This window comes from Ictidomys tridecemlineatus, chromosome 1 (genome assembly GCF_052094955.1).
Source record: "Ictidomys tridecemlineatus isolate mIctTri1 chromosome 1, mIctTri1.hap1, whole genome shotgun sequence".
In the NCBI taxonomy this organism is placed as follows: Eukaryota; Metazoa; Chordata; class Mammalia; order Rodentia; family Sciuridae; genus Ictidomys; species Ictidomys tridecemlineatus.
This window is the reverse complement of record NC_135477.1, coordinates 199,323,630-199,345,554: the sequence shown is the minus strand read 5'-3', so window position 1 is coordinate 199,345,554 and position 21,925 is coordinate 199,323,630. Positions and strand designations below refer to the sequence as shown.

At 41.0% G+C, this 21,925-nt stretch overlaps 1 long non-coding RNA gene across 2 annotated transcripts; it reads right to left on the bottom strand.

Moving 5' to 3' along the window:
* Positions 1-251: 251 nt before the first annotated feature.
* On the bottom strand, positions 252-6,447 carry LOC144364908 (uncharacterized). 2 transcript variants are annotated; one of them, XR_013423020.1, is made up of 5 exons: positions 6,102-6,447; positions 4,589-4,747; positions 4,159-4,437; positions 3,492-3,619; positions 252-697 (listed from the first exon to the last, which is right to left on the bottom strand). It is a non-coding gene; the product is annotated as an uncharacterized LOC144364908 (long non-coding RNA). The 2 variants fall into 2 exon arrangements; XR_013423021.1 differs by having other exon boundaries at positions 4,159-4,246; positions 6,102-6,436.
* Positions 6,448-21,925: the final 15,478 nt, after the last annotated feature.

Below are 21,925 nucleotides of genomic sequence, written 5' to 3'. Positions count from 1 at the left end.
TTCAGCCACAGATCTGAGCTGGGTAATTGGCTCCTTCCTGCCCCAGACCTACCTATACAGCTTCCCATCCTAACCCTTTACTCACCCCCTCCACATCAATAGACAAGCAGTGAATAAAGGAATGGCTCATCATGAAAAATTCAATCACATTAGAAACTAGAAGAATTCTCAGTTCATCTAAAAAAAGAGTTCTTTAACAAATTAATTACACAAAGAATTTTTTTATTCAAGAACCTTTATATCATTTCAGAGATAAAGAACAAAATGAGGGATGATTACTACAGCCAAGATTTCAAAGTGCCTAGGCATGCAGAGCATAGTCCCAGTGCATTGAGTCCACAGGGGCTGTATGAAGGTCCCCAGTGGTGTATTTCAGGTTCCTTCTAGGGCTTTGGCTGAAGGGCATTTTACTCCAAGGCATCCTCAAGATGAGATTCCTTTCCTTTCTGGGTTCCTCTGGGATGTGAGCCTCTGTTTTCAGCAGCTTCTAGTGACATGCTGGGCTCCAAGAGAAGGCCTGAGTGTGGGTTTGTCCAATTGTCCAGGTACTGGCAACTCCTGGGAAGTTCAGGACCCATTGGTCCCACTGACCATAGTGTTTGCAGATATTTGAGGTGACTAGAGCTCCTGAGAGGTTTCAGTCATTGGCTGCTGGATGGTCTTGAACTTGGTGCTGGTCCATCTCAACTCCCTGCTCCTGTGTAACAACACATACTGTTAGTGCACGACCTCAGTTCCCCAAAGACAGCTCCTTGCTCTTTGTAAGCCCAGTGAGGCAGTTGGCTTACTGGAAAATTCACATCTCTTCAGCTCTGGAGGCACTGGCAGAAGTGGCAGCTCAGTGAAGAAAAATTATCTGAGTTCAGGCCTAGGGGCATGCGGGGCTCTGGACAAGATCTCCTAAGAGTCAATGATCTCCAGGTTGACTGACAGACTTCAATAGCTTCAGCTTTCCTACCATGCCAAGGTGTGTTTTTACCTGGCCTAGGAAAAGGACCAACTCATTCAGTCTGGCATGGACTGAAGCTTTTCATAGTGTTCTGTCCAGTAGTTGACCTCAGAAGCAACACCCAATCATGTGGGAGGGACATTCATTTGCACCATACATTGATTGAAGAACCTCATAAGATTAAGGTGCAAGTGGACCAATCCTGAAGGCATTTTTGAAATTCCTTGGTTTTGATTGAATTAGGGAAAGGATGCGAGGATGAGGTAGGATAGAAGCGAGCCTCTAGTTCTTTCAAGTTTCAATTCACTCCAAAAATTTTTTCTCTATTTCAAATAAACATAGACAAATTAACCATCTATGGTGGTGCACCTCTGTAATCCCAGCAGCTTGGGAGGTCAAGGCAGGAGAATGTTGAATTCAAAGCCAGCCTTAGCAAGGGCAAGGTGCAAAGCAACTCAGTGAGACTCTGTCTCTAAATAAAATACAAAAAAAAATTCAAAATCACTGGTCTAATTCTGCACTTAATTTTTGTTTGTTTTTCGATGATTCTCGTGATTGAATATTAGGCTTTACCACAGATCTTTCTCTCAGCCCATTTTATCTTGTGTTTGGGACAAGATCTGGCTATCTTTCCTAGGATGGCCTCAAACATCTGTATTTCTTCCCTCAGTCTCTTGCTTTTTTCGGATTGCCTGCAAGGGTCACTACACCTAGCTAGTTCTCCACATATCGAATAGCTGGTTTCAGAGACCAGACTCAGTGGTGCTGGATCATACTCTTAAGACCATGGATATGCATACCCTTGATGGCCTTGACAGTTTCACTGTGTTTCAAAAGTGAACACAAATATTTGAACCTCTTGATTTGCAAGATTTTGTGGAGCTTTTTGTATCAACACAATAGTGAACCATTTTCACACATAACTTTTAACAAGTAATAGGAAGAGGATTGATTCATTCTTCAGGAGATTATATTTTTAATTGATGTAAAAAGTTTCAGGGGACATACCCAATTGTATTTAGAAGAAGTTTTAACATTTCCTTTTTTTTTTCTTTTTCTTTCTTTCAACTATTTTATTAAGTATCATTGGGTATTGACTCTAGGACTTCATGCATGCTGGCAACCACTCTACCACTAATCTGCACTCAAAGTCCCCATCTGCAACTTATTAAGATCTTTTTATGTACATTTCATCTGCTGCTTCAAATTCTGACATAGTAGCCTCTGATGTGCCTTAGCACACACCAACTCTCTATTGTTCTGCAGTGGACATTTGTATTGCTGCTGTCCCCATAACCACACATAATTGTCTCTATGAACCTGTGGGAGAATTTCTCTAGAACAGGTGATGATTAATAAAACTGTTTCATAAAAAGTGTATGACCTTAATTTTACCGATAATTGACAGATTTTTCCTTAGGGTGCAGCATTTATTTTCCAATAGTGATGTGCAGTAATGCATGCACATATTCCCCCAAAACACTTGGAATGACCCAGTATTCTGACATTTGCCAGGAGCTTTGTGGCTCTGTAGAGGTTTACTCTGGTGCTGATGGCTACCTGTCCAGTCTTTTCTAATTTCTGAAACTCTCTCTATGGTCCAGTTGCTGTGCAATTTTTGAGAGACATTCTCTGATATTCAGTCTGAAATCTGCTTTTGGTTTTTGATCGGATTGCTAATTTTCTTTATCCCTTGTGCATAAACTGTGTGTGTTCAGTGTGGGTTCCTAAAGACTGAAGGAATACAATCATGCTATTATATTAGACTTTGTGCCTTGAGCTTATTATAATCTCTTTTACTTTTGACAACCCCAGAAGAATGGATACATAAAATAATACATTTCCTGTTGGGCTGGGGTTGTGACTCAGAAATACAGTGCTCACCTAACATGTGTGGGGCTCTGGGTTTGATTCTTAGCACCACATAAAGAGAAATAAATAAAGGTATTGTGTCCATCTAAAACTGAGAAAAAATATTTAAAAATACATATTCTCCATAAAAAGAATATTTAAAATTTTTAGGATGTTTTTATAAGGTTAGTTTTATATAATTTTTTCTTTGAGAAAATGTACAGGTAAAAGAAAACATGTCTTTCAAAATTTCATCTAGATACTTTATAGGTTTTTTTCTGTGTAAGCCTTTCCATCAAGAAATACATTGTTTAAATAGAGACATTTGTACATTTTCTATATAGGTTAACTCATTACCTCAGGGATCCAGGGACGAGAGGAAGACATTCTGCCTTCCAGGACCTCTTCTCTCTGGTTGGTATTAAACTGGATCACAGTGACACCACTCAGAGATGCTAGTGTCTGAGAAGCTGTGCTGGTCAGGGACAGCCTTCTGGCTGTCTTAGACACTGAAGACTCCAGGCCCTTCCTTAGATAGATGCAGGATACAGATATTGTGCAAAGAGACACATTTCCCAGCTAAGGAGCTCCTATCATCCCATACTTTCTTTCCTATACTTGGATAGATATATTTGTTTCAGGCTAAAATTTGGGGCTTTTTTGCATCGCCCTCTCTGGATACTTTCCATACCTCTGTCCACCAAAGGAGACCATCTTTAAGGCTCCGATGTCCAGTCCACAGCACAGCTCAGAATCAGAGCTCTGTCTCCTACTGCTTGCAGCACTCCTCCATCCTCTCTTCTCTCTTCATTCTGCCTCCTGTTGATCAAGAGAACCAAATATTCATGAGAGCCTGTACAACAACATCAATTGCCTATTAGAAAGTAAACAAGGAGACTTTGGTAAGTGATACATCTTACATTTTTCTGAAACAGAAGTAAAAACAAAATCTACCAATCTGAACACTCAGTACTCCTAAAACTCAGTGGTCATAAATCAGGGTTAGAAGTTTGCATGTCTCTGGGGAGCCTGTTTCTAGGACTATATGGATTTTACCAAGAGAAGCTGCCAGGTCAGGCGACTGTCTGGTTGCTTTGCAGCATGGCACTCTCCTGACGATGAATTTGAGTTCTTTGATGTCATAGGCATACAGTTCTGGAAAGGCAGACAGGTAGAACTAGGGATGGTTCTATGGTGTATGGGCGCTAGGCAAGTGTCTGGGTGGAAGGAGACCAAATATAGCAGCCCATGGCCTATATTTTAGGCTTTCCCACCTCGGTTCTCCCAGCTGAGGACAGAAAGAGGAACCACTTCCCAGAATCTTCTAAGCTCAGTGACAAAGGCAACTGGGATCTTACTGTCACTCTGTAGATTCCAGAGCCTGCTTGTCACAGGAGTGATTGGTCCATGACTTTGGCCTCTAGATCAGAAGAAGCAGTGGCAGGGCTGAAAGAGGAGGGAAAGAATTGAGTGGCTGCTCAGCATTTGTTTTTTATTGATGGCCCACTTGAATGAACAATTTCAAGGTAGAGTTCATTATGTTGGTTGATGATGGTACTCTTGGCAGCAAATTGCTTCACAAGGTTGAGTCTGATGAACTTCAGTAGAAAAGCAATCATCTTTACTGTCCTGTATATCTAAGAAGAAAAAAATAAAAATAAAAAAAAGAAGAGAAATCATCTTGGATGCAATTATAATAAATCTAATTGGGATGAGTAATTCATTAGATTAAGTAATTAATTAATTAGATTAAGTAGATTAAGGCTAAAATATTTCATAAAGGCTTACTCATTATGAAACACCAGATTCTCTGTTTTCTTTGTGTATGTGAAATCCCATTATCACACCACTTCTTCAGGGCATGTACCTTTGCTTCTACAAAGGCTTAATTCATTATCCAAAATCACACCAAATGCAATGCTGCAACCGAGTCCTCTGTAGAGAGTCCTGTTAGGAGAAAAGATGGAAATCAATTCTCCACTCTTGATTGGAATTCTCAGCTACCTGTTTTGTTTCTCTACTGATGAATTCCTAAATTATAAAGACTAAGGGGAATAGAGAGGTGGGGTGGGGGAATGGAAAGCTATACTCAAATATCAAAAAAAAATATGGTTCAGACTTAAATTCTTATCTCAACATTTAATAGATTAAAATGTGATTATAAATTTAACATTTTTAAGTCACAGCTGATGGACATTATTCAATCTGTGAAGTGAGAACAAAATTCTTAATTTTGAAACTTATGTCTTAGGATTCTAAGAAACCATAGGTCAGTCCAGCATAGTTGTGTCACACACTTGTCATCACAGCAACTAGGAAGCTGAGGTAGAAGGAATAAAAGTCTGAAGTCAGGTGAGGGACTAAAGGAGAATCTCTCTCAAAATTATAAAAAGCCTGGAAATGTAGCTTTGTTCTAGCGACCTGGCTTCAATTCCCAGTACTGAAGAAGAAAAAAGGAAATATGAGCAAAGTAACAACAGTTCCTGAAACATAGTACAACAAATAATCTTTGTAAAGGTTTAATCATTCTTACATGATCATAGTGCTTATTATCTTAGAAGCATAAACCCAATGAAGAACAAAACTGTGGCCCTTTAAAACATCTCTCTAATGTAAAAGAATTTTTCATGTTTTACTACCAGAGCCCCTTTATTGGTATTTTCTTTCAGCCACAGAGCCTTCCTAAATATCCCAGGCTTTCTAAACATTGAAGTCCTCCCACCTCAGGTTCCTTAATAGGTGTATTTACAGGTATGGCCCACTGTTGCAAGGTTACCAGAAATTGGTTATTAAAAAAATTATCAGAAGCACACATGTATTTACATCTTATAGAAACACTGGCCCCCCTGTTTAATGATCCCTTCAACTTCATCAACTCTGCATTATTATTCAATCAAGCATATTTCAGCAAGGTGTTATGAAAAGAGCTACATGTATGGCATGTTCTCTCTCAAATGTAGAATTTTATAAACAAAAAGTTTACTTGAATGTAGAGTAAGGATTATTAGGGTCTAGGAAAGATTGAGGAAAAGATGGAAGACAAGTTGGTGGAAGTCACCAATGCCCTTGGTATGAATGAAGATATAACATGAACCCCTTCAATGTTTGTTGTAAATATGTCAATAGACACATTTTAAAACAATACAAAAAATGAACATGAAAAAAACTAATTCTTTTCTCTCCTGTGGGAGCAGGTGCAGAATTCTGTAGTACTTGAGTTCTACCTGGAAAGGGACCACAATGTGGGGGAAAATTTCCCACCTTGGGAAAGCCTTGAGCAAGCAAGAACCAATCCAGTTACCTGAGGGTTGCTGAGAAGGATCCTTAAACTCACAGAAATTACTTCCTTTATGGATAGGATTGGAGGCTTCTGTATAAGCACCTATCAGGTCTTGGCATCCCCAAGCTACTGTAGATGAGGTCCTAGTCCCAAAAGATCAGTGCATGCAAAAGTACAGAAGGGAAGATGAGCCTGTTGGACACCACATATGTCTCCCAGGGGCATTCCCACAGCTTTTTTGGTCTCTGAAACCCTTTTCTATTTCAGATCCACTGCCCTGGGCTGCCAGCCCCACACAGGAGCCCTGCAGATTCACATCTTCCTTGTTTGGGTTGGAAGGTACAAGGTGGAGTGGTGTCCAAACTGAACCTGGAATATCCACCTATACTAGTGTCTTGGTGCAGGCACAGTTTCCATCTGTGCCCTTTGTATTCTAGACCTTTAAGAAGATTTTCAGATTAAATCAGCCTCTTTTGATCTATAATAACATAATGAGATTTGTATTAATGGATTATACTAATTGTGAGGGATTTTCTAAAAATATTTATTAAGTTGTAGATGCACACACAGTATCTATGTATTTTTATGTGGTACAGAGGATTAAACCCAGTGCATCACACATGTGAAGCAAGCACTTTACCACTGAGGTATGGCTTCAGCCCAGAGAATTTTTCTAAATGACATTTTATCCCCTCTTTAAATAAAAGAAAAAAAAGTAAGTAGTTATTTCATGAATTTAGTCAGTTAGTTGTAAAGCAGAAGAGCAAAACCCTCAGTGAATGGCAAAACAAAAGCCCCTTCTTTTGACATTTGCCTTTAGGTTAAGCCCCAACTTTTGTCTTGCCATTTTCAAACTTAAGCTCTTACCAGCACCAGATTCTGAGTTGGGCCCTGGCTACTATGCTACTCCTATCATTCAGAATCCTATAAGTGAGTTATCATTAGGTTTATCATAGAAAGCATATCATTTCTTATGAAAAATTGACATTTTCCTTTTATCTTGTTTTATTCAGAGTGAGAAAACTAGGGGGAAATATGAAAGGCAAAGGGCAAAATATGAAAAAGATGGTCTCCTCTCAAAAATAAAGGAACTGGCAGGGGTTGTAGTTCAGTGGTAGGGGGCTTGCCTACCATGTGTGAGGCACTGGGTTGGATTCTCAGCACCACATAAAAAATAAATGAATAAAATAAAGCTATTGTGTCCATCTGCAACTAAAAACTTTTTAAAAAAGGAAGGAACTTAAATTTGATTAACAATTAGAAGTGTTTGAATAAATGATCTGCACACTTCTTTTACTGTCATTAGATATAAAAAGACAGACTCTTGATCTCCCATGGTTTATTAATGTTCTAGATTTATGAAAAAGTTTTTAGAAAATAGAAAAAATATCTTAACTCATTGCTTAAGAGATCCTGACAAATCGTAGAGTGTACTTATTAATCACTAAAGGCCACTGAAATGAAAACAATGTTACTGAGATGTAAAAAAATTTTAACTACCTAAAATAAAACTTTCTTTCCCAGCAATATCAATACCCCAGAGTATATCCTAACATTTGAAAGGGTGGATGTTGGAGCATCAGGGCGCTGAAGACCAGTGTGTCTCACTGATCCAAAGCAGAATCAAGAGGCAGAGGTTTTGTTGTCTTGCCTGCCTAATGGCTCATTCCAACCACGCCTATTCACACCTCACCAAGCAAATATCTTCACTTCTGTTCTTTTCAGTGGTGGTAAGTGTGCTGCAGCAGCCAGAAACAGGGTCCTGTTTGTGAATGAAAAACAGATAAGGCTGTCTTAGCCTTCCCACTTTCTGCCCTGTGGGCCTGGGTCCCATTGGCTGTGGATTGTAGTCTACTGATGGCTGTGAGCTGTTCCCTGCTGGGAGGCCTTCACCTGAGAGCAGGCTGGAACTGCACTCTCAGGCTCCCCACAGACCTACTGAATCAGAATCTCCTGTTAAAGTATGAGCAGGTGATTCCTTTTGGTATTAGAGTTTGGGGAGCACTCTGGGAGCTAAAGAACAATTTTCTAAGGGTGTGGAAACCAGAATTAGACAGGCATCAGTATAGATAAGTAAATAAAGTCAGGTCACATCTAGGAGGCCAATTTTGAGTGAGTCTGGGAAGTGGGAGACTTTTCCTGAGGGATCTTATCAGGAACCTGCCCCTGCTCCAACCTGTTGTCAAAGTAACCAGTCTCAGGAAAATCTCTGCCCTACAAGAAGCTATAAGGTTATTAGGGTGTTTTTCCTCTACTCCATCCTGCCCTTCCACCTTCAGCCTACCTATTTCCCACCTTTTGGCCATCCCACCAAGCATTCCTGGGCCTAGTCATGACCACAGGAAGGAGAAAAATAAGGAGGGAAGGAGAACATAAAAGGAAGCCTAGGACATATAAAAAGGGCAGAACACCTGGCTTCTTGGGATACCAGGATAGCAGCTATGCCCCCTTTCTCCCTCGCAAGAGTAGTCTTTTAAATAAACCCTGCTTCATTTGCTTGCCTTGGCCTGCTTCTCTAATGTTCAAACTTCAACATGTGCAGAAGCAGCAGTCTTCACCAATAACCAGTGATATCATATTTGGAGATTCATATTTTGAGGAGCTTACCTCTATACTGAGGTAAGCTCCTCTCCATACATCCCACATCAGTTTGAGGTACATCTTTCTTTCTCTTATTTTGGAGGATGATGGGTACCTGTTTGCTATTTAAATGCAGTTAGTGCAGCCACCACTCATCAAGACTAGGGTGAAAGGTTTCTGGCCTAGGCAGCTGTTAATCACCTGTTAAACACAGAGCAGGTATGTTGGCATCTGCTGAAGCCTCTTCCTACTCTTCTGTCCAGGCTCAGAGAGCAATTGGCTTGAGTATACAGTGTCCCTAGTCCCGATCTTCCTTGGATGTGTGGAAGTGGATGAAGGAGTATGGAACAACATGAGGAATTTCTGGCCTGAGCTACAGTCAGGGGAAAATTCTAAGGTTCCTTCTCTGAAAATTCCTCCCGGCTGCCCTAGGAGGTATAAAAGGTGACCTGTAGATGAATGACACTGAGGGAAAGCCCCAGTTACATTTGCCTCCATTTGAGCCACACAACACTCCCAACCCCATGTCCATTCCCTCCTGGATGCTCCCTTCCTTTGCAAATCAGAAACACTGGCAAACACTGGAGAAGGAGAAAAGAGTGGGGTGGGGTGGGTGGCGCAAGGGGCACTGAGGGGAGTGGGTGCGGTAGGGGACCCAAGCAAGGGGCCCCCGGTTTGACCCAACGACCCAGAGCGGAGCCACCCGACCCCACAGCACTCCACGAGACACGACGACGAACACGTGCACAGGGGCCCGGCACAGGAGCCAGGCCCCAGGACTGGAGCTTAAAGCTCCATGGTTAGGGAGGGCTGGCTTGGGTTAGGGGCAGCCCCCAAAGGAAGAGGGCAGGGGAGGGAAGGTAGGGGATCCCGCAGGCCAAGGTCAGCGCAGCGCCCACGTCCACTGCCAGGTGTAAGGCTACGGGCAGCCAAGGGGGCCCAGGCGAGGGGCAGGGCTGTGTTTTCCCTAGGGAGCCTCGAGGGCTCAGAGGCCAGCCCATTGCACTCCTCTGCAATCCAGGGGAGTAGATCCTCCAGACAGGGACCTGGAGCCAAGCAGGGCCAAAGGAGGGCCCTGGGTGTGGAAAGGATGCCAGCGCCAGCATGAACCTTGGTGTCTGGGTGGGTAGGGACCCGGGACCCATGGAGGAGCCCAGGCTGGGGAGAATCAGGTTGCCTGGAGGGACCAGGCAGTGCAGGGATCCCACAGCACCAGGGCTAAAGAGGGGAGGTTCAAGTGGAGGCACCAGCAAGAAGCCTGAGATCCAGAGATGGGGACAGGGCCAGGGTCCTGGAGATGAGTGGTCTGGGACTATAGCAAAGAGCCAGGCCCAGGTCTGGAAAGCCAGTTACCACGCCCCCCATCAGTCCCAGGGGATGGGAGGAAGGGAGTGGAGACAGTGGATCAGGTGGCACAGGGGGGAGGAAGGCTCAAAGCTCAGGTCCACCTCAAGCTGTCTGGGGTCCTGGAGCATGGTCACAGGTCTGAGAAACAGGATGTCTTAATGATCCCTACTAAGAGGCCCAGGCACTGTCCCAGGACTATGTATCTAAGGAAAGGGTCTTGAAACCTAGACAAGGATGGGAATCTATGGCCATGGAAGTTGTACACAATGACATCGTAATTTTGTGAGGCCAAGTTTTTACGACCAGGCAGTAAACATGTGGGAATGGGATAATGGCACAGGACTGGTGCAGGGAATATTAAAAAGAAATGTAAACGGGTCCAAAGCAAGAAATCTAGGCAACAAGTGTAAAGAGCCAGTAACACCAAAAGGAAGAGATGCTGGGCATGGGGGGGGGGCTTATGGAGTATCTATCTGCAGCTTCCCCAAAAAAAGGCCACAACACTTGCATTGCCCAGCCAAATCCCCATATCCAGTGCCCACACTGGCACTGTTCAGCTGGATCTTATTTCCTTCACATATACCTACTGTGCACCTATGGCGTTTCCTCATAACCCTATTTCTCATACTTGTATGGTAGAGCTGAGAGGCCTGATTGCCTATGATGTTTCCAGCTCTGCTGCTGTGTCCAGTGTTCAGCCCCAGGTGTGACAGGAGCCCAGCAGTCCCATGACAATCAAATCTCAGGAAATCAAAAGTTCTAGGCAACCCCCTACCCCCATTCCACCCCACCACTATATGAAGGAAGGAGACTTACCATCTGAAGCAGGGACATCCGGCTTGGCCACCAGTAAAGCCCCTCAAGATAGAAAGGGCTTCTTCCTAGTCATTTCAGTAACATGATTCTCACACATCAGGTACTGGCTATGAATGGGTCAAACTGGCCCTTCCTGAAAGTCTGATATAGGAGACGTCCAGGAGCAAGTCTTCTGTTCAAACCTCAACTTTTTGGTGTGAGAATCATGCAAACCCATAAAAAATACTGAACTGTTGACAAAAGGTTTACCTCTGTGGTCCCAGTTACAGTCACATATGACATAACATTTCAGTCAATGAAGATCAGTTTATAAGTTGGTCCCATCAGACTAGATCGCTTAGTGATGTAGCCATCTTACTTTATGTGGGTACATACTCTGATGTTTGCATATGGACAAAATTACCTCAGGATGCATTTGTCAGAAAACATTACATCATAGAGCAATACCTTAAGTGTATGCCTGTGAACAAGCATCATTTTGTTCCTTTATATAAATTACTCTTACTTATATGCCTTACAATTAAAATTGTCTATTGTGCTCCAAAGAGAGGCTAAGGTAGAAAAGCTGCCTAAAATTTTACAGCCTGCTGCCTAAAGTTAGGAGTGTCAATCAGTGATTGCTTCCCTAGCTTGTACCAGGCCCTGGTTTTTATTCACAAGAACAAAACAAGTCCTAGAGCCTTAGTCTTCTAATTCCACCAACAATATGGGGCCACCAAACCAGAACAAATTCAAGTGAATTTGCTCTTTCTCATCTCAGATGTGAACATGTCAATCCTGTGTTGACTTCATAGGATCAATTCCCCTGCTATAACCCTGCCCCTAATAACCAACCTTCCTCATGTCTGCTCTTTATTGAGTCTGAGTTTCTTCTGATATTCTAGACACTTGGACAATACAAAGCCATAAAACAAATTACATCATGAAACTCAGTTATAACAACTACATTATGCTAAAATAGAACCAATAATAAAATCTGTTACTGTTTTTAATCTGGAAAGCCCATGGTTAAGGCAATGCCACCATGTTCCAGAGGTGAATGTTCATGAGAGTTCTGACATTACCAGTGGGTTAATCTATTAGTTGGCTTAATAATTTTAAGGGACCACAGGGAGGTGGTGAAAAGTATAGGCATATGGGGCATAAATGGAGGAAGTAAGTCATTATGGGTTTGGCCTTGAGGACAGTATTTGTCCTTGGCCCCTTCCTTTTCTACCCTGCTTCCCCACTGCCAAGAGCTGAGCAGCTTTCTCTACCATACCCTCTGCCATGATATTCTGCCTCATTTGGGTGCCAGATCAATGGTGCTAATTGACCATGACTGAGTCCACTGAAACCATGAACCAAAATAAACTGTTCTTTCTCCAAGTTGTTCTTGTTTAGGTTATTTTGATCCCAGCCATGAAAAACTGACATAGCATCTTTATATCTTTTTTAGAATATTTTTTATTTGTCAATGGACCTTTATTTTAATTATTGATATGTGGTGCTGAGAATCAAACCCAGTGCCTCACACATGCTAGGCAAGCACTCTGCCGCTGAGCCACAACCTCAGCCCTGAAGTTATTCTTAAAAATATTTATCAAATATATAAAACCTCAATCATATAACCACAAATATTGACTTAATAAAATTATTAGTTACAACACCAGAAATGTACCACTTGCCTGAGACTCTGTTCCTCACAATTAATATCCTGGAGGCGTCAACCTATAGGAACTTGATGACAAGTACCAACACAAAAGTATTTTATTTTTTAAATACATGACTGAAATTACCATTAATTTTAAAATAAAGGCACTCTGCTTATTTTTCTATGAAATCTTTATACTGAAAATATAAATGTTCCTCCTGGTAAGAAAATATCCATCAAGTGCCTAAAAACATGAACCAATAACAAATGTATTCCTTAAGTACATCTTATCTTCATTTTCCTTGGAAAACCTATATTCAACCATTTCAGTTAATACTCAGTGGAAATTAAAGTTGATCATTCCCTTCCATCTTATAGAAGATAACACTCAACTGTTACTAAAAATTAAGCATAAAAACCAAAGTTCCTAAGCACTATAACTATATGGAATACAACTATTTTACTTCATTTTGCAAATGTTGCTGGTACTTAACCATGTGCCAGACATTACAAATTACTTCTACTGAATTTCCATTACAGTCCTCACATGGGTCCATTATTTCTATCATTTTTGAAAACACACAAGTGATGAAAATTTTTATAACTCCCATATCAATATCATGCGGTCAATGTCCACAGGTCAAGTTCAAACTCCAAAGCAAGACAGATTACCAAAAGACCCACAAAGGGGTTGGACACAGGAAAGAGGGTCCATCTGGTTGCAGCTTGTTGGGCCAGGCCACCCAACACCAATTCCCTTTCAGTTCCCTCTTCCAGACCCTCTTTGCCCCCACCCACACAGCCCTAGGTGCATTTTCAGCAGCACTCACCCTAGGACTTTGTCCAGCAGGTTCTTCACCTCAGTACTCACAGTTTGTTGAGACCAGGAAGGGCACTGGCTGCAGCTGGGGAGATGCAGGAAGTAGGTGTGAAAAGTCCAGTTTCACGTGAAGGGTCAAAGGTGAAGGACAAATGCAAGAGCTCATGGATGCCAGGCCTGGGAAGAACCTCAGTGTCTAATGTACCATCCACTGCTTCCTCTCAATCCTCCTCCACAACTTTGTAACTTACTGCACCATCTACTAATTTCTTTCCTATTGCCAATCTCTCCCCCACTAGAACATATACCCTTTTAAGGGCAGCATTTTTCCTGGTAAGGAAAATATTGAAGCAATGTCCCCGAAGTCTAATTGAAAAGGATCATGTTATGATTTGGACATAAAGTGAAAACTGTTAATGCAGAATGATTCAAATGTGAAATTATTACACTTAGAGCTGTGACCTAAATCAGTTCATCTTATTTTGAATAGAGTAATTGGGTGGTAATCATACACATGTGGGGTATGATTGAAGGAAGTGGGTCACTGGGTACCTATCTGGAATGGGTCCATATTCCCTATGGCCTCTTCCCCTTCCCCTCTTTCTGTCTCCTGGCCAACATCAATGGGGCAGCACTCCTCCATTATGCCCTTCTGCCCTGACATTCTGCTTCATTTTGGGCCCAGAGCAATGGAGTACGTCCACTATGGATTGAACCTCTGAAACTAGTTTTCTTATCATGAACTTTGTAGTTAGTGACAAAAACCTGACTAACACAGGCCACAAGCCTTGTCTAGTGGAGGTGAAGGATACAGGAATGCACATACTAGAAAATGCCTCCTTGGAGGGCCAACCAGTAAATAATTCTGCCTTGTAGGTCATCCAGTGTGCTCCACTACTCAACTCTGCTCCTGTGCCAAGAAAGCAGCCATGACTGTGCTCCAGTGAGACCTTACTTAGAAAAACATGTGGTAGGCCAAATTTGATGCACAAAAAAACCATGTCCTAAATGAAGTAAAGTTCAAGTACACAGAAAAATGCCATCATTGGATTGGGTGGATCTGTCAAACAGAAACAAGAATGGCAGAGGTTTTAACAAGTCTAACAGTGACACAAAAACCTGAAAATAATGCCCCAGGCTGGGAGTGGTGGCTCCTACCTGTAATTCCAGCAGCTCAGGAAGCTAAGACAGGGGGATTGTGAGTTCAATGCCAACCTCAGCAATTTATCAAAGCCCTAAGAAATTTTCTGAGACCCCTGTCTCTATGTAAAATATTAAAAAGTGTTGTGTAGGTGACTTGGTAGTTAAGCACCACTGGGTTCAATCCTCAGAACCTGAAAAAAAAAATTAAAAGGTACCACATTGTTAGCTAGAGACAGGACCACAAATGTAAACATTAAGAACCTGAATCTAACCTGAATCTAATATGAACCTCACAGCCTCAGGAACATATTTTGTAAGGTCAACACCCACTTGAGTTTATAAGGTCAACACCCAGTTAAGAGTTTAACACAGGTACAACTGAATTTTATAACCAATCTCATGGTGGAACTAAAGGACACAAGCTTTCAGGGACCAGACAGGAGTACTGAAGAACATTTCTACTACCTGATGATACCTGCACCAATTACACAAAGTAGAAAATAAAAAAGAAAAAAAATAAGAAAATGAAAATTCATCATTTCTCATTCTCATGAAAATTATTAGAAAAATCACTGAATCAGCAATAACCTCATATAAAAGTCTTTTTCAGAACTGGGATTCAACTCAGTTGATAGAGTGCTTACCTTGCATGCACACCATGTTGGGTTCAATTCCCAGCACCACCAAAAAAAAAAAAAAAACATCTCCCTTTCACAACAGACATAAAATATTTAAATCCTCAGGAACAAACAACATAAAATATATGCAGCTCGGGGCTGGGATTGTGGCTCAGTAGTAGCGCACTTGCCTAGCAGGAGCAGGACCTGGTTCAATCCTCAGCACCACATAAAAAAATAAATAAATAAAAGCATTTTGTTGTATCCATCTACACCTAAAAAAAAAATATTAAAAAAATATGCAGAGCCAAACTTCAGTAAGGGGAACATGTGGTGACTGAAGGGAACACATGCCCTGCATGGGTCAAAAAAACATTAATTTTGGAAACAAGATGTCATAATGAATGTTAATTTTAATCAATATCACAAACTTTGAGAGCAAGATAAAGTTGTTGGAAAATATATTTGAAGAGGTATGGGGAAGGGGGCCAATCTTGTAAAGACTAGCTGTGATATGTGGGAAGCCAGAGTGAATGCTTTGTCTATTTCTGGACCCCACAGTCCTGTAGGCAGGAGCAACCACACTTTTTTTGGTTAGAGAGGTGTGGTGAATGCAGTGCTGGGGATGGAACCCAGGGTCACTCTATCATGGAGCAACAATGTGGCCATTTTAATTTCGAACAGCATTTTGTAAGTTGCTGAGGCTGGCTTCCAACTTGCAAACCTGCTGCTTAAGCCTTCCCAGTCACTAGAATTATAGGCATGGGCCACCAGGCCAGCCAGGTTCTTCTTCTAAGAAATCATTTTCTCCGCCCACTTACTCCATAAAGCTCCTGGGTAGCCTTTTCAGACTCCAGAATTACAAAGGCTTGGAATAATGGCATCTTCTGTCCACCTGGTCATGGGTTGAGCCTAAAACCAGGGCAGAGGGTGGCTTGGTTTTGGTGCTAGGCCATACGTTATGTAAGTATGAAATATTTCTAAATACTTCTAAATGTTTGATGTTTTGGAGAGTTTTCCCTCCTTGCTAGAGCATGATGTGTTGCCAGACCTTATATGTCCCATCAGACTCCCCATGTGTCAGCCACTGATCTAAACTACTGAGGTTCAGAAAAATCTCAACTCCATAGTTTTGCCAGACACCCTGAGAGCTTAGGTTAAGGTAGGGCCACCTCTGTCATGTGAAAGACCATGACACTTCTCTGAAAGCCTGGAGCCAAGCAGTGACAAGGCCTCATCAGCTTCAAAATAATCTCAGAAGCCTCATCAATCAATACCACCTGTATCAACTAGTAATTAGAGACCTTACCTGTTATCCTGACTGTCCACCAAGGTGGTCGAGCTGGCTTCTCCAAGAACTGCTCCTGTACAGGAAAATCTCAGCTTCAAGGACACTTTACTTTTCACAAAGCCTTTTTCCATATTAATTGAACAGTGGGCTTTAAGAATTTTGCAAACCATTAATATGTGGTTAAAGTACTTCATCTACCAGCAGTATGCTATGAAGATTTTTCACATTATTCTCTCCCCTCTGAGCATGTAAACCTACACAACAATTCTCATTCTATTTCAATAAACTCTGATTCAGCAAATCATCTCTTCATTTCTGTCATATACAACAACTGGCTGCCAGCAGGATTTCATAATTCATACAGGTAAATGATTGAACAAGGTTCAAATTTTAATTACAATTTTAATGAAAGCATAGAGAATACAAATTGCATAGCATTCTTCTTCATGCTCAATATTCCACTGTATTTTCAACTTTGATGACCTGGGAAGAATTTCTAAAAGTGGCAAAAACTATAAGAATTCTGTGCCATGCTCACAAACACTTCTGTCAAATTAGTTCAGTAGCATAAAGCTGTTTTCACTATAACTTGTGATATGTGCACTACTCAGTACCTTAAGATGATGGCATAATTTTTTTTGACCAGTAAGCATATAAAGGTAAATGAGTAAATTACTATTCTTAGTCTTTTCATTTTGAAATTTTGAAACTATTCTCTATCCTAACAAGCTAGAAAATTTTAATTACTTATATATTTAGGTAACAGAAATTAAACCCAGAGGACTTCGATCACTGAGCCACATCCCCAGGCATACTTTGTGTTTTATTTAGAGATGGGGTTTCACCGATTGTTTTGGACATCCCTAAGTTGCAAAGCATGGCTTTGAAGTCATGATCCTACTGCTTCAGGACCCTGAGCTGCTGAGTTTATGGGCATGCACCACGACACCCAACTAAGTTACCAAGTTTTAAATACATGGTATACATAAAACAGTAAGTTGGAAGCCAGGAATGCTGGTATGTGCATGCAATTCCAGTGAGGTGGGAATCTGAGGCAGGAGGATCACAAGTTTGGGGCCAGCTAGGAAACTTAGTGAGACACTGTCTCAAAAGCAAATTTAAAATAACTGGGGCTATAGTTCCTTAGTACAGCACCCATATACCCCCAGTCCAGAAAATTAAGGTATGAAGATCTCCACTATCTACACGTAGTAAATTAAAGACAAACAATTTCAGATCACACAGATGGTTCAACTAGGACCTGTCTACATCGCAGAACAAGGCTTCTGTATGCGTTTTACAAGTATCTTTTCAGGTTTAAGACCTCAAGAATACACACTCCTTGTATGAAAACTCAAACAACTGAGTGTTGTGAAGGCACACATCTCACAAGAAAAATTAACATACTCATGGGCTGATGATGAAATTTCCACATTCTTTATAATCCTACTGCCACTATCTCTATCAAATGCTTTAATACCTTGCTTAAATAAAAGCTTCAATTGCTTACTAAACCCTTAAAACAGAGACAAAAACCAAAGTTCTTTAGCAAGCTACAAAATCATTAAAAAAAAAAAATGGAAAGCCCCGGCCCCTTGTAATCCCAGAAACATGGAATGCTGAGGCAAGAGGAATGCAAGTTCAAACCCAGCCTCAGAAACTCACCAAAGCCTTAAGCAACTCACTGAGGCCCTAAGCAATCACCAAAGCCCTGTCTCTAAATAAAATATAAGAAACTAGCTGGGTATGTGATGCAGTGCCTCTGGGTTCAATCTCCAGTACCAAAACCAACTAAACAAACAAAGATATACATACAATAGCGACACTCCTGTGAAAACATTACTACCAGCAAGGATCACCAATACATCTTATTATACAGAAGATCACCACTGATTATTCTAAACACTTGAAAAGTCTTAATTAAAAACAGGAGAAGACTGGGGTTGTGGCTCAGTGGTAGTGAGCTTGCCTGGCAGTTGAGATACTGGGTTGGATTCTCAGCATCACCTATAAATAAATAAATTTTTAAAAATGTCCATTGACAACTATATATATACTAAAAATAAACAAAAAAACATGAAAGCCAGGCACAGTGGTAACCATCTGTAATTCCCTCTCAGTCACTTGGGGAATAAGGAAGAAATACAGAAAGTTAGTGAGCAGCCTGGGCAATTTAGGCCTTGTGCCAGAATAAGCAATAAAATCTGCTGTGACTAAGCCAGGCGAGGTAGTGCACACCTATAGTCCCAGTGGCTCCAGAAGCTGAGGCAGGAGGACTAACAATTCAAAGCCAGTTTCACCCATTTAACTAGGCAGTAAGCAAATCAGTGAGACCGTCTGTAAAAAAATATTTAAAAAGGGCTGAGGATGTGATTCAGTGCTTAAGTGCCCAGGGGTTCAATGCCCTGTACATAACAAAACAAAAAAAACTCAATGGCTGTAGCTCAGTAGTAAAACTCCCCTGGATTCAATCCCCAGTGTCAAACACACACACACACACACACACACACACACACACACACACACACACACCCACCCACAACATAAGAATGAATGTCCAACTTGTTTATAAAGTACACACTTTTCTAGCAACTCTGCAAACTGAGGAAGGAGGAATCAAAGTTTGAAACCATTCTTAGCAACTGAGGGAGACACTTTCTTAAAATATAAAGCAAAAAAGGACTGGGGCTGTGGCTCAGAGGCAGAGCACTCAGCTGGCATGTGTCAGGCACTGGGTTCGATCCTCAGCACCACATAAAATGAAATAAAGTTATTGTGTTCACTTATAATTTAAAAAAATATGAAAAAATAAAATAAATAGAAAGCAAAAAGGCCTTGAATGTAGCTTAGATACAGAGAATATCTGGGTTCTACCCCTAAATGCCCACAAGAAAAAAAAGAATGTTGGCCCATGAGTGCAGCTCTGAATTTAACCCCCACTCCCGCCAAAACCAGAGTACATATATTATCATTCATTAAATTGCTTATGTGGGCTGGGAATGTAACTCAGTGAAAGAGTCCTTGCCTAGCATATGTGAGGCACTGGGTTTGATCTTCAGCACCACATAAAAATATACAAAAACAAAACAGAGATATTGTTTCCATCTATAATCTAAAAAAGTATTAAAAGTTCTTGTTTGAGTTATAAGAATACTAGTAAACAAATATCTTTACAAACAAGAATAGCCAGTTAGAACACAATGGGGGAAAATTCATTAGGAATAGACAGGTTGGTGGTTGGTGCCTCCCTGAACAAGAACACTAGACATTAAACCCAGGGCCTCTACGAATGCTCAACATTGAAAGTATATCTCAGCACAGAAATCAGCAATTGTTAAAAATATTAACAATTCAAAGCCAGTTTCACCCATTTAGGAATAAACTCACATGCAAGTTCTACAATTATAAAACTGCAAAACTTTCTAGAAATGAGAAAAAACATCACCCAACTTGAGTCAAACCTCTATTTCGATGAAAAACATGAGAAACACAAAAGAGGGATGGGGATGTGGCTCAAGCTGTAGCGCACTCGCCTGGCATGTGTGCAGCCCGGATTCGATCCTCAGCACCACATACAAACAAACATGTTGTGTCCGCCGAAAACTAAACAATAAATATTAAAATTAAAAAAAAAAAAACACAAAAGACAAAAGCCTAAACCTGGACGCAGGGGGTACCAGCCTGTAGTCCCAGGTGCTCAGAAAGCTGAGACAGGAGGACAACTTGAGCCCCAAACTTTATCGCAAACCTGCACAACATAGGAAGACATTCTGAAAGAAAGAAGGAAAAAAGGAAGGAAAGAAGAAAGAAAGAAAGAAAGAAAGAAAGAAAACAAGCAACAAATATGAAATAACTCTACTCTGGAGCTGAGGCCAAGGAAGAAAAGTTGCAGGCTAGCCTGCTTCTAAATAAAAAATGAAAAGTGCCAGGGATAAAGCTCAGTGGGAGATCACCCCAGGGTCAATTCTCTAGTTCCAGAAAATAATAAAAATAATAATAATAATAATAATAATAAAACCATAGAGCAGTTCACAAAGAACTGGACAGGCTGGCATAGTGGCACACATGAGCTTGGGAGGCTAAGGCAGGAGGAGCACAAATTCAAAATCAGCGTCAGCAATTTAGTGAAGCCTTAAGCAACTCAGCAAGACCCTCTCTCTAAATAAAAATAAAAAAAACTGGCTGAGGATGTGGCTCAGTGGTTAAACTCCCCTGGGTTCAATCCCCAGTATCAAACACACACACACAAACACAACACAGTGAATGTCCAGCTGTTAAAAAGGTACACTCCTTTAATTAATCCCAGCAACTCTGCAAAATAAGGAAGGAGGAACCAAATTAGAAGCCAGCCTTGGTAACTGAGGAAGCCACTGTCTTAAAATAAAAAGTAAAAAGGGCTTGGGATTTAGCACAGTGGCAAAGAATCTCTAGATTCAATGCCTAAACTACCAACTTAAAAAAAAAGTTGGCCGATGAGAGCAGCTCTGAATTTAATCCCCAGTTCCACAAAAAATAGAGCATGTAATATTATGATCCTTTAAATAAAGGCATCAGAATGCTAGAAAACAAATATCTTTATAAACAAGAATAACCAATTAGAACACAATGGGGAAAAACTCATTAGGAATAAATGAGGGTTTGAAGAGTTGGGGGAAGGTTGATGTGATGTCGCAGGTGAATGCTAGGCATTAAACCCCAGGCATCCACACGTGCTCAACATTCACCCTACAACCTCAGTACAGAAATCAGCAATTGTTAAAAATATGTAACACCTAGGAATAAACTCTTATGCAAGCTCTATAATTATAAAACTGCAAAATTTTCCTGAAATGAGGAAAACAAAAGACAAACGCCTAAACCTGGACCCAGAATGTACCAGCCTGTACTCCCGGCTTCTCAGAAAGCTGAGACAGGAGGACACCTTGAGCCCCGGAAAACCCTCTTCCAGAAAAAGAAAACAAACAACAACAAATATGAAATAACTCTACTCCAGAGGTGAGGCAGTAGGATGAAAAGTTGCAAACTAGCCTAATCTAAAAAAAAAAAAAAAAAAAAAAAAAAAGGTCAGGGATAAATCTTGGTGGTAGATCACCCCTGGGTCCAGGGTCCACTTCCAGTACCTAAATAAATAAATAAACTAACCAAAAAGCAGTTCATAAACAACCGGATAGGCCTCAAAACAAACAAACGAAAGACATATGTACAATAGAAACACTCCTATGGAAACATTACTACCAGCACCAATCACCAATACACTTACTATACCTAAGATTACCACTTATTATCATAAACAATTTCAAAGGAAAACTCTTCATTACAAAATGTGAGAGCCAGGCATAGAGGTGACTATCTATAATCCCCCCTCAGTTGCTGAAGTTAGAGAGCGGCCTAGGAATTTAAACCTTCTGCCAAAATAAGCAATAAAAATTGTCATGGCTAAACCAGGCAAGGTGGTGCACACCTGTTACCCCAAAGGCTCCAGGGATGAGGCAGAATGAATGTGAGTTCTAAGCTAGCCTCAGCAACTTAGCAAGGCACTAAACTACTAAGTGAGACCCTGTCTCTAAATAAAATATTTTAAAAAGGCTGAAGATGTGG